General features: G+C 39.8%; 1 pseudogene; it reads right to left on the reverse strand.

Annotated features, from left to right (window-relative positions):
* Positions 1-6,826: 6,826 nt before the first annotated feature.
* On the reverse strand, positions 6,827-7,701 carry LOC102146853 (glycerol-3-phosphate acyltransferase 4 pseudogene; annotated as a pseudogene).
* Between the last annotated feature and the right edge of the window lie 5,546 nt (positions 7,702-13,247).

Here is a 13,247-nt window from a genome sequence, read left to right on the forward strand (position 1 = left end):
TTCCTGATACTCTCCTTCTTCCCACCCATCACTTTCCAACAGGCCCCAGTGTGTGTTGTTCCCCATCAAGTGTCCGTGTGTTTTCATCATTCGGCTCCCGTTTATAAGTGAGAACACATGACGTTTGGTTTTCTGTTCCTGCTGAGAACAATGGCTTCCAACTCCATCCATGTCCATAATGGTTGAACTAATTTACACTTCTACAAACAGTATAAAATCATTTTTTCTTCTCTGCAACCTCACTAGCATCTTTTTTTTTCTTTTTAATAAAAACCATTATGAACGGGCATGAGATGGTATCTCATTGTAGTTTCGATTTGCATTTATTTATTTATTTATTTATTCTTTTGAGACAGAGTCTCGCTCTGTTACCCAGGCTGGAGTGCAGTGGTATGATCTCGGCTCACTGCAGGCTCCACCTCCTGGGTTCATGCCATTCTCCTACCTCAAACTCCCAAGTAACTGGGACTAGAGGCACCTGCCACCATGCCTGGCTAATTTTTTTGTATTTTTAGTAGAAACAGGGTTTCACCATGTTAGCCAGGATGGTCTTGATCTCCTGACCTCGTGATCTGCCCACCTTGGCCTCCCAAAGTGCTGGGATTACAGGCGTGAGCCACTGTGCCCGGCCTGCATTTTTCTAATGATCAGTGATGTTGAGCTTTTATTCATACTTTTGTTGGCCACATGTGTGTCTTCTTATGAGAAGTGTCTGTTCATGTCCTTTGCCCACGTTGTAATGGGATTGTTTTTATTTTCCTGTATATTTGTTTACATTTCTTGTAGATGCTGAATCTTAGATCTTTGTCAAATAAATAGATTGAAAAAATTTTCTTTCATTCTGTAGGTTGCCTGTTCACTCTGATGATAGTTTCTTTTGCTGTACAGAAAATCTTTAGTTTATTTAGATCCCATTTGTTAATTTTTGCTTTTGCTGCAATTGCTTTTGCAATGATATTATTATATTTTAAGTTCTGGGATACATGTGCAGAATGTGCAAGTTTGTTACACAGGTATACATGTGCCATGGTGGTTTGCAGCACCCATCAACCCATCATATACATTAGGTATTTCTCCTAATGCTATCCCTCCCCTAGACCCCCATACCCCAACAGACCCCAGTGTGTGATGTTCTCCTCCCTGTGTCCATGTGTTCTCATTATTCAACTTCCACTTATGAGTGAGAACATGCAGTCTTTGGTTTTCTGTTCCTGTGTTAGTTTGCTGAGAATTGTGGTTTCCAACTTCATCCATGTCCCTGCAAAGGACATGAATTCATCCTTTTTTATGGCTGCATAGTATTCCATGGTGTATATGTGCCACATTTTCTTTATCCAGTCTATCATTGATGGACATTTAGGTTGGTTCCATGTCTTTGCTATTGTGAATAGTGTTGCAATACACATATGTGTGCATGCATCCTTATAGTAGAATGATTTATAATCCTTTGGGTATATACCCAGTAATGGGATGGCTGGGTCAAATGGTATTTCTGGTTCTAGATCCTTGATGAATCACCACACTGTTTTCCACGATGGGTTGAACTAGTTTACATTCCCACCAACAGTGTAAAAGTGTTCCTATTTCTCCACATCCTCTCCAGCACCTGTTGTTTCCTGACTTTTTAATGATTGCCATTCTAACTGGCTTGAGATGGTATCTCATTGTGGTTTTGGTTTCCATTTCTCTAGTGGCCAAATAGACATCTACAGAATCTTCACCCCAAATCAACAAAATATACATTCTTCTCAGCACCAGATTGCACTTACTCTAAAATCAATCACATGATTTTAAGTAAAATATTCCTCAGCAAATGCAAAAGAACAGATATCATAACAGTCTCTCAGACCACACTGCAATCAAATTAGAACTCAGGATTAAGAAACTTACGCAAAACCACACAGCTACATGAAAATTGAACAACTTCCTCCTGAATGACTACTGGGTGGATAATGAAATTAAGGCAGAAATAAATAAGTTCATTGAAACCAATGAGAACAAAGACACAACGTACCAGAATCTCTGGGACACAGCTAAAGCAGTGTTTAGAGGAAAATTTATATCACTAAATGTCCACAGAAGAAAGCAGGAAAGATCTAAACTTGACACCATAACGTCACAATTAAAAGAACTAGAGAAGCAAGAGCAAACAAATTCAAAAGCTAGCAGAAGACAAGAAATAACTAAGATCAGGGCAGAACGGAAGGAGATAAAGACATGGAAAACTCTTAAAAAAAATCAATGAATCCAGGAGCTGCTTTGTTGTTGTTGTTGTTGTTGTTGTTGTAGTTTTCTTGGTTTTTCATTTATCAGCCAGTTTTTTTTTTTTTTTTTTTTGAGATGGAGTCTCACTCTGTCGCCCAGGCTGGAGTGCAGTGGCCGGATCTCAGCTCACTGCAAGCTCCGCCTCCCACCAGCCAGTTTTTTTTACTCACAGAAACAAATCCAAAGCCCCGTGCAGCAGCTCTGAGCTCGGACCTGCCCTGCCCTGTTTTGTGGGCCTGTACTTGGCATGTCCTTCATTCACCACAACACTTTAATCCCCACAACAGCCCTGTGAAGTAGAAATTACCACCTTCCCCTGACTCATGTTACAGATGGGGAAACCGAGGCACACATTAAACAGAGTGCACATCACATGGGGAGTTCAGGGTTAACCTGGAGTATGAACACATGTGACTCTTGGTTCTCACCATGGCCCAGTCAGTGGCCCACTTGGCCTCTTCCCCTCCTTTTGGTGGCCCCATCAGCAGCAGCATAAGAATCTAAAGAGAATTTTAGACCAATATCCCTGATGACCATTGAAGCAAAAATCCTCAATAAAATACTGGCAAACCGAATCTAGCAGCACATCAAAAACCTTATCCACCACGATCAAGTTGGCTTCATCCCTGGGATGCAAAGCTGGTCCAATATACACAAATCAGTGAATGTAATCCAGCATATAAACAGAACCAAAGACAAAAACCCACATGATTATCTCAATAGATGTAGAAAAGGCCTTTGACAAAATTCAATAGCCCTTCATGCTAAACACTCTCAATAAGTTAGGTATTATGGGATGTATCTCAAAATAATAAGAGCTATTTATGAAAAACCCACAGCTAATATCATACTGAATGGGCAGAAACTGGAAGCATTCCCTTTGAAAACTGGCACAAGACAGGAATGTCCTGTCTCACCACTCCTATTCAACATAGTGTTGGAAGTTCTGGCCAGGGCAATCAGGCAGGAGGAAGAAATAAAGGGTATTCAATTAGTAAAACAGGAAGTCAAATTGTCCCTGTTTACAGATGACATGATTGTATATTTAGAAAACCCCATCATCTCAGTCCAAAATCTCCTTAAGCTGATAAACAACTTCAGCAAAGACTCAGGATACAAAATCAACGTGCAAAAATCACAAGCATTCTTATACACCAATAACAGACAAACAGAGAGTCAAATCATGAGTGAACTCCCATTCACAAGTGCTTCAAAGAGAATAAAATACCTAGGAATCTAATTTACAAGGGATGTGAAGGACCTCTTCAAGGAGAAGTACAAACCACTGCTCAGTGAAATAAAAGAGGACACAAACAAAGGGAAGAACATACCATGCTCATGGATAGGAAGAATCAATATTGTGGAAATGGCCATACTGCCCAAGGTTATTTATAGATTCAATGCCATCCCCATCAAGCTACCAATGAGTTTCTTCACAGAATTGGAAAAAACTGCTTTAAAGTTCATATGGAACCAAAAAAGAGCCCTCATCTCCAAGACAATCCGAAGTCAAAAGAACAAAGCTGGAGGCATCACGCTACCTGACTTCAAACTATACTACAAGGCTACAGTAACCAAAACAGCATGGTACTGGTACCAAAACAGAGATATAGACCAATGGAACAGAACCGAGTCCTCAGAAATAATACCACACATCTACAGCCATCTGATCTTTGACAAACTGGAGAGAAACAAGAAATGGGGAAAGGATTCCCTATTTAATAAATGGTGCTGGGAAAATTGGCTAGCCATAAGTAGAAAGCTGAAACTGGATCCTTTCCTTACTCCTTATACGAAAATTAATTCAAGATGGATTAGAGACTTAAATGTTAGACCTAATACCATAAAAATCCTAGAGGAAAACCTAGGTAGTACCATTCAGGACATAGGCATGGGCAAAGACTTCATGTCTAAAACACCAAAAGCAATGGCAGCAAAAGCCAAAATTGACAAATGGGATCTCATTAAACTAACGAGCTTCTGCACAGCAAAAGACACTACCATCAGAGTGAACAGGCAACCTACAGAATGGGAGAAAATTTTTGCAATCTACTCATCTGACAAAGGGCTAATATCCAGAACCTACAAAGAACTCAAACAAATTTAGAAGAAAAAAACAAACAACCCCATCAAAAAGTGGGCAAAGGATATGAACAGACATTTCTCAAAAGAAGACATTCATACTGCCAACAGACACATGAAAAAATGCTCATCATCACTGGCCATCAGAGAAATGCAAATCAAAACCACAATGAGATACCATCTCACACCAGTTAGAATGGCGATCATTAAAAAGTCAGGAAACAACAGGTGGTGGAGAGGATGTGGAGAAATAGGAACACTTTTACACTGTTGGTGGGATTGTAAACTAGTTCAACCATTATGGAAAACAGTATGGCGATTCCTCAAGGATATAGAACTAGATGTACCATATGACCCAGCCACATCTCCAGCCAGAGGCAAGTAATTGCAACTCAGAAATATGTGGCCACTTGGCTGCCTCTTTTCTTTTATTGTACGCCTTGAAGGCGAAGTTAATTAAGTCCTGTTGTAGGGTTTGAGGGCCAGAATCTAATGTTTGGAGCTTTTTCTAATGTCAGGAGTGGATAGGGTAATAAAATGCATATTGAGAATAAGACAGCCTTCTGGCCTCTCTGGGTCTAGGGCGGTAAAGCATCTAAGAGTTGTTGCCAAATGGGCCATGAATTGGGCTGGGTTTTTATATTTGATGAAAAACAGCCTAAATGCTAACTGATTTGGGATAGGTCGGATAAAGAAAAAGGAGCATTAATCTTGACTATGCCTTCAGCTCCAGCCACCTCTGTAAGAGAAAATTGTTGGGCAAGTGGGGGGAGGGCTAGTCATGGAATGAAACTGTAAGCCAGACCAGGTGTGAGGAGGGGAGGTGATAGAAGGATTATAGGGTTGGGGAGTATAGGCTGAGTAAGAATTGGGACCTGGCTCGGCTTGGTGAAGAGCAGCCTGGGGAGGAGGGGAGAGGTCAGATGGGTCCATAGAAAAGAAGGATTCAAAGGACTCAGAGCTTGGGGTGGAGACCAAAGGAACAGACAGGAGAGAAGAAAGATTTGGGATAAGTCGCATTGGGAGCAGAGACTAGGGAGGGACCGATGTGTAAAAGAATGGCTGGATGTCAGGCACCTCAGACCATTTGCCCATTTTTTGACAAAAATCATCCAGGTCTTGTAAGATGGAGAAATCAAAAGTGCCATTTTGTGGCCATTTGAAACCATTGTTGAGTTTGTATTGGGGCCTAGCGGTATTGCAGAAGAAAATAAAGCATTTAGGTTTTAGGTCAGGTGTGAGTTGAAGAGGTTTTAAGTTCTTGAGAACACAGGCTAAGGGAGAAGAAGGGGGAATGGAGGGCGGAAGGTTGCTCATAGTGAAGGAGTTAAGTTTAAAGAGAAAAGTAGAGACACGGAGAAGGGGGTGGTGAGCAGCCCTGGGCTGTAATGTGGATGGGCAGTCAAAGCAGGCATTCCCACAATTGACTTGCCACCTAGGAAATGTGGGTGAATGTGTCCTCGTGGTGTTCAGACACCAATGGAATGGGGGTGAATGATCAAGGCAGGCATCACCGTGATAATCAAACACCAAGGGAAGGCTGTCTTCCTGAGTCCGTGACCAGCGCCGGAGTTTTGGGTCCACAGATAAAATGTGTCTCCTTTGTCTCTACTAGAGATGAAAAAGAACTTGATTTGGAAGGACAGGGAGATTGAATGGTAGTGAGAGAGGCTGGAAAAGAGAGTAAAAAGACCACTTACCTGATTTGAAATTGGCGAGATGTTCCTTGGGCTGGTTGGTCTGAGGACCTGAGGTCATAGGTGGATCTCTTCATAGAGTGAGGGCAAGGACAGGAGACCGGTCTCCTGTAGGAATTCCCCTCTCCTGGGTCTTCAGCACCCAATATCACGGGCGTCCGTATGAAGAGACCACCAAACAGCCTTTGTGTGAGCAATAAAGCTTTTTAATCATCTGGGTGCAGGCAGACTAAGTCTGAAAAGAGAGTCAGCAAAGGGAGATAGGGGTGGGGCAGTTTTATAGGGTTCGGGTAGGTAGTAGAAAATTACAGTTAAAGATGGTTATTCTCTTGCGGGCAGTGGCAGGGGTCACAAGGTGCTTAGTGGGGAGCTCCAGAGACTTATTGTCCAGGAGAAGGAATGTCACAAAGTAATATCATCAGTTAAGGCAAGAGCTAGCCATTTTCAACTTTTTTGGTTCTTCAGTAGCCCAGGCCATCTGGATGTATACACGCAGGCTTGGACTCAGAGGCCTGACATCTCCAATGACTTATTGTAAAAGAAACAAGACATCTTATCCTGGGTTGCGACACCCAGCAGCATCCGTTCATACTGCCAAGGGTAGGTAGCGCCGTGTGCATAGGGATCCCACTGCACTTGGTGAAATCCAGAGTCCTGGGATCCAGAGCAGCCCAGGGAGCCCTGGAGTCTGGAAAGGATGCAGCAGTGGAGGCAGCGGCAGCAACTCCAGCTCCTAGCCTGTGGTCACTCCTCACAGTGGCCCCAGCCAGCTCGAGGCAAGCTCATAAGCGGCTCCTGTCCTTGTGATTCCTCACAATCATCTTGCTGTATAGCTTCTGCTGCTCCTCCTTGAACATGTCCTTCACCTTCTCCCTCTTCAGGCCCCTATCCCACAGCAGGTCCACAAGTTCTCCCTGCCTGGCAATGGCGGATTTTACCCTATTTGCAAACTGGATGGCATCTTCATCTGCCTCTCTGGTCATGGGAGGCAGGTACCACACACTGCAGACAATGGCCCAGCTTGTCATCATTTGCTGCAGGTACATCAACATCCCTTATTTGCTGCTGTTCCAGAAGGCATCGCCAAATTGATGGTCATACTTGATAGCAAGAGGGTAAACTGTGGCTCCAATTTCAAAACTTCCCTTTTTGAACATCATCACCGATGTATTATTGATGCAGGTTCCTTCTGGGAAGATGAGGATAGGCTTTTATCTTGCACTTCTTCAGTCAGTCTCTTAGCCACCAGGTGGCGATCCTTCACTTCCAAGCACTCAAACCTAATGTGTGGGTAAGTCTTCACCATGGCTCTCTGAATCAAACCTATGTGTCCCCCATGAACTTGACCCACCATGGCATAATAACCATCGCTGGCCAAGATGATCACATCGATTGGCGAGGTATGAAGCAAGTATCCCGCCACAGTCGTGCCCACCACTAGAAGGCTAATCCCTGTCAAGTCCAGCGCTATCCTGAGCGGCAGCAGTAAGCAGTACAAAATCAATCCTCCTAACCCCCACAGGACTATAAGCTGAAGGGTGATGTACCTGAAGTTGTAATGGGTTCTGCTCAGCAGGTTCCAGGACTCCAACTCCTCTGCTGAGGATTTTTTTGTCACCTCATCATCCATAATGGTCTCCATTCCTTTACGGCAGACGTAGAAAATGTCAGAGAGCTGGAAATGTGGAGTTTTGTCCAGAGCCTTACTACTGCCACTTTGATGAGTCTCTTTGATGTCTTCTTCTAGTGAAGTGGGATCCTTTGCGATATTTCTGTTGGTGTAGGGCTTCTAAAGCTGGTGCTGCTTCTCCTTGGCTCCTTGCCAGGAGTTGGTTTTTTGAAAAGATTAACAAAATACATAAACCACTAGCCAGACTAATAAAGAAGAAAAGAGAGAAGAATCAAATAGATACAATAAAAAATGATAAAGGGGAGACCACCACTGATCCCACAGAAATACGAACTACCATCAGAGAATACTATAAACACCTCTATGCAAATAAACTAGAAAATCTAGAAGAAATGGATAAATTCTTGGACACATACACCCTCCCAAGACTAGACCAGGAAGAAATTGAATCCTTGAATAGACCAATAACAAGTTCTGAAATTGAGGCAGTAATTAATAGCCTAGCAATCAAAACGAGCCCATGACCAGACAGATTCACAGTCGAATTCTACCAGAGGTACAAAGAAGAGCTGGTACCATTGCTTCTGAAACTATTCCAAGCAATAGAAAAAGAAGGAATCCTCCATAATTCATTTTATGAGGCCAGCATCATCCTGATACCAAAACCTGGCAAAGACACAACAAAAAAAGGAAAATTTTAGGCCAATATCCCTGATGAACATAGATGCGAAAATCCTCAGTAAAATACTGGCAAGCGAATCCAGCAGCACATCAAAAAGCTTGTCCACCATGATCAAGTTGGCTTCATCCCTGGGATGTAAGACTGGTTCAACATATGTAAATCAATAAATGTAATCCATTACATAAACAGAATCAATGACAAAAACCACACGATTATCTCAATAGATGCAGGAAAGGCCTTCGACAAAATTCAACACCCCTTCATGCTAAAACCTCTCAATAAACTAGGTATTGATGGAAAGTATCTCAAAATAAGAGCTATTTATGACAAATCTATAGCCAATATCATACTAAATGGGTAAAAGCTTGAAGCATTCCCTTTTAAAACCGGCACAAGACAAGGATGCCCTCTCTCACCACTCATATTTAACATAGTATTGGAAGTTCTGACCAGGACAATCAGCAAAAGAAAGAAATAAAGCATATTCAAATAGGAAGAGAGGAAGTCAAATTGTCTCTATTTGTAGATGACATGATTGTATATTTAAAAAGCCACATCGTCTCAGCCCCAAATCTCCTTAAGCTGCTGACAACTTCAGCAAAGTCTCAGGATACACAATCAATGTGCAAAAATCACAAGCATTCCTAAACACCAATAACAGACATACAGAGAGCCAAATCATGAGTTAACGCCCATTTACAATTGCTACAAAGAGAATAAAATACCTAGGAATACAACTTACAAAGGATGTGAAAGACCTCTTCAAGGAGAACTACAAACCACTGCTCAAGGAAATAAGAGAGAACACAAACAAATGGAAAAACATTCCATGCTCATGCCTAGGAAGAATCAATATTGTGAAAATGGCCATACTACCCAAAGTAATTGTTAGATTCAATGCTATCTCCATCAAGCTACCACTGACTTTCTTCACAGAATTAAAAAAAAATTACTTTAAATTTCAAATGGAACCAAGAAAGAGTCCATATAGCCAACACAATCCTAAGCAGAAATAACAAAGCTGGAAGCATCATGCTACCTGACTTCAAACTATACTACAAGGCTATAGTAACCAAAACAGCATGGTACTGGTACCAAAACAGATATAGAGACCAATGGAACAGAACAGAGGCCTTAGAAATAACATCACACATCTACAACCATCTGATCTTTGACAAACCTGATGAAAACAAACAATGGACAAGGATTCCCTATTTAATAAATGGTGTTGGGAAAACTGGCTAGCCGTATGCAGAAAACTGAAACTGGACCCCTTCCTTACACTTTATACAAAAATTAATTAAACGTGGATTAAAGACTTAAATGTAAGACCTAAAACCATAAAAACCCTGTAAGAAAACCGAGGCAATGCCATTCAAGACATAGATATGGGCAAAGACTTTATGACTAAAACACCAAAAGCAATGGCAACAAAAGTCAAAATTGACAAATGGGATCTAATTAAACTAAAGAGCTTCTGCACAGCAAAAGAAATTATCATCTGAGTGAACAGGCAACCTACAGAATAGGAGAAAATTTTTGCAATCTATCCATCTGACAAAGGGCTAATATCCAGAATCTACAAGGAACTTAACCAAATTCACAAGAAAAAACAAACTCATCAAAAAGTGAGTGAAGGATATGAAGAGACACTTCTCAAAAGAAGACATTTATATGGCCAACAAACATGAAAAAATTCTTGATTCTCTTCTAGGGTTTTTATAGTTTTGGGTTTTGTATTTAAATCTTTAATTGATCTTGAGTTGTACATGGCAGAAGGAAGGGGTCCAGTTTCAATTTTGTGCATCTGCCTGGCCAGCTTTCACAGCACCATTTATTAAATAGAGAATTCTTTCTACATAGCTTGGTTTTATCAGGTTTGTGAAAGATTAGATGATTGTGGGTGTGTGGTCTTATTTCTGGGTTCTCTATTTTTTTCCATTGGTCTATGTGTCTGTTTTCATGCCAGTACCATGCTGTTTTGGTTATTATTGCCTTGTAGTATAGTTTGAAACCAGGTAGCTTGATGCCTCCAGCTTTGTTCTTTTTGCTTAGGATTGTCTTGGCTATTTGGGCTCATTTTTGGTTCCATATGAATTTTAAAACACTTTTTTTTCTAATTCTGTGAAGAATGCCAATGGTAATTTAATGGGAATAGCATCAAATCTATAAATTGCTTTGGGCAGTATGGCCATTTTCATGATGTTGATTCTTCTATGATGTTGAACTTCCTGAGCATGGAATGTTTTCCATTTGTTCGTGTCCTCTCTGATTTCCTTGAGCAGTGGTTTGTAGTTCTCTTTGAAGAGGTCCTTCGCTTGCCCTGTTAGCTGTATTCCTAGGTGTTTTATTATTTTTGTGGAAATTGTAACTGGAACATCATTCACAAGGCACAAGAAACAGGCTTTCTTTTTGACTGTTGTTGGTGTATATGAATGCTATAGATTTTGTATCCTTAGACTTTGCTGAATTTGCTTATCAGCTTAGGAAAGTTTTGGGCTGAAAGGATGGGGTTTTCTAGATGTAGCATCATGTCATCTGCAAATAAAGACAGTTTGACTTCTTCTCTTTTTATTTAAATATCATTTGTTTCTTGTTCTTGCCTGATTGCCCTGGCCAGAACTTCCAATACTATGTTGAATAGGAGTGATGAAAGAGGACATCCTTGTCTCATGCCAGTTTTCAAGGGCTATGCTTCCAGCTTTTGCCTTTTCTGTATAATATTGGCTGTGCATTTGTCATATATGACTCTTATTAGTTTGAAGAATGTTCCTTCAATATCTAGCTTATTTAGAGTTTTTAACATGAAGGGATGTTGAATTTTATCGAAGGCCTTTTCTGCCTCTATACAGATAATCATGTGGTTTTTATCTTTAGTCCTGTTTAAGTTATGAATCACATGTATTTATTTGCATATGTTGAACCAACCTTAGGGATGAAGCCCACTTGACCATAGTGGTTAAGCTTTTTGATGTCTGGTGGATTCAGCTTGCCAGTATTTTATTGTGGATGTTTGTATTGATGTTCATCAGGGTATTGGCCTGAAGTTTTCTTTTTTTGTTGTATCTTTGCCAGGGTTTGGCCAGGATGATGCTGGTTTCATTGAATGAGTTAGGAAGGTGCCTCCTTTTTAATTTTTTGGAATAGTTTCGGTAGAAATGGTACCAGTTTTTTATATCTCTGGTAGAATTTAGCTGTGAATCTGTCTGGTCCTGGAGTTTTTTTGTTTGGTAGGCTATTTATTAGTGAATGGCTGCTTTCAATAGCAGAGTTGAGTAGTTGCAACAGAGATGCAAAGACAGTATGGCTTACAAAGCCTAAAATATTTATTTTCTGGCCTCTGATCACATTCCATTTTATTCATGTATAGTGATCAAATACAAAGAATAGGTGTCAAATATTTGCTTGTAGTTTTATAAGGTTTTCCTCTGGTCCACAATGGAAACTAAATATAATAAAGCAAAATAAAATTAATTCTAAAAACAAAATGTTTGATTTGTATAATATTAAATAAGACAAAATTTTTGGATGATTTTATTTTTATTTCTATCTGGACACTTGTGCACCAACAACTCTGGGATGCCATGTGACTTGATGTGAACTTTGAAGATTCAATAACAATGTTCCTTATCATTAATAATGAACATAGTCTCTCCTCTTATGCACGGGAGCCATTACTTTACAATATTTTTGATTCCTCTTGTATTCTCAGTTGCTTTAACCTTAAATGCATGGATGATCTCATAGGTAAACTAACAAAACTGAGAGATCCTTTTGCATGTTGGATTGTAAATTAGATACAGAACATATCAATTGTGCCTCTTATCCAAATTAAAATAAGCATGAAGAATACAGAGGAAACAATTAAAAAATTGAATGCTGAGAAAATACTTGATATTTATACCCCCAATCAATGACATCATTCAACTAAAATTATAAATCCACAGTCACACAACAAATGTCTGCTATGAGTTATCTCCTTTGGCAGAAGCATTATAGAGCTATTTAAGAACTTCACTGAGATGCATAATTTGTGTATCTTTGAAAAAGTGTGGTATTTATTTTCATTGTATTATGACAGCCTACCCATATGATTATGTATTATGATTATTCTCCTTTTTGGAGCCTTCTCACACTTTACAAAATTAACGTGGTGTATCCTTCATCACCATTTTCTGAAAATGGAGTATTTTCAATCAATGGACCTAGCCAAACAAATAGCCTTATATTCTTTGACATTTTTAAACTCATGGCAGAATTGAGTGCTTTATTTTTTTATTTAGATTTAAATAAACAAAACAGAAAAAAAAGAAAAAGAAAACCAAAAAAATTACCTGTCAACAAAGTAATTTATTCAAAATATTTATGTCAAAAATAAAAGATTTATTCATAATCATTACAGAAATGCTGAGGGGTGTTTAATTTAGAAGTCAGATATTTTGAAATGAAAAATCTTAGTGTTTTGTGGAAATTCATACTTGCCTTGTGATTTTCCATTTATCTCCTCCCCTCTTGTATTTGAATCGTAGAAGAACTGTAGGAGCTATCAGGCATTTCTTTCCGAGGCTGCTGCTTCTTCTTTTTTTTTTTTTAATTGATTTGCTCTTCTTTTGGGTAAATAGGTCTAGAAATGAAAGGATCTAAGAAAAGAAATATTAAATTCAAGAAAAATACTGTTAAAAACTGAGTTAATATTTGAAATGTATTGCAAGTACAATTTGGAATTGGTCTTAATCCTCCAATTGTTGCCTCCTGTTCAGCTCTGCCTGGGCAGGCTGGCCTTCGTTTGTTTAGAGACTGGCATGATGGATGAGCTGGTACTAGGTCAAAGTGTTTAAGTAAAACCTGGGCGTTCCTGGGTTAGTGGAACACAATTCATGTAAAGCCTTGG

The sequence above is a fragment of the Macaca fascicularis genome, chromosome 7, assembly GCF_037993035.2.
Source record: "Macaca fascicularis isolate 582-1 chromosome 7, T2T-MFA8v1.1".
In the NCBI taxonomy this organism is placed as follows: Eukaryota; Metazoa; Chordata; class Mammalia; order Primates; family Cercopithecidae; genus Macaca; species Macaca fascicularis.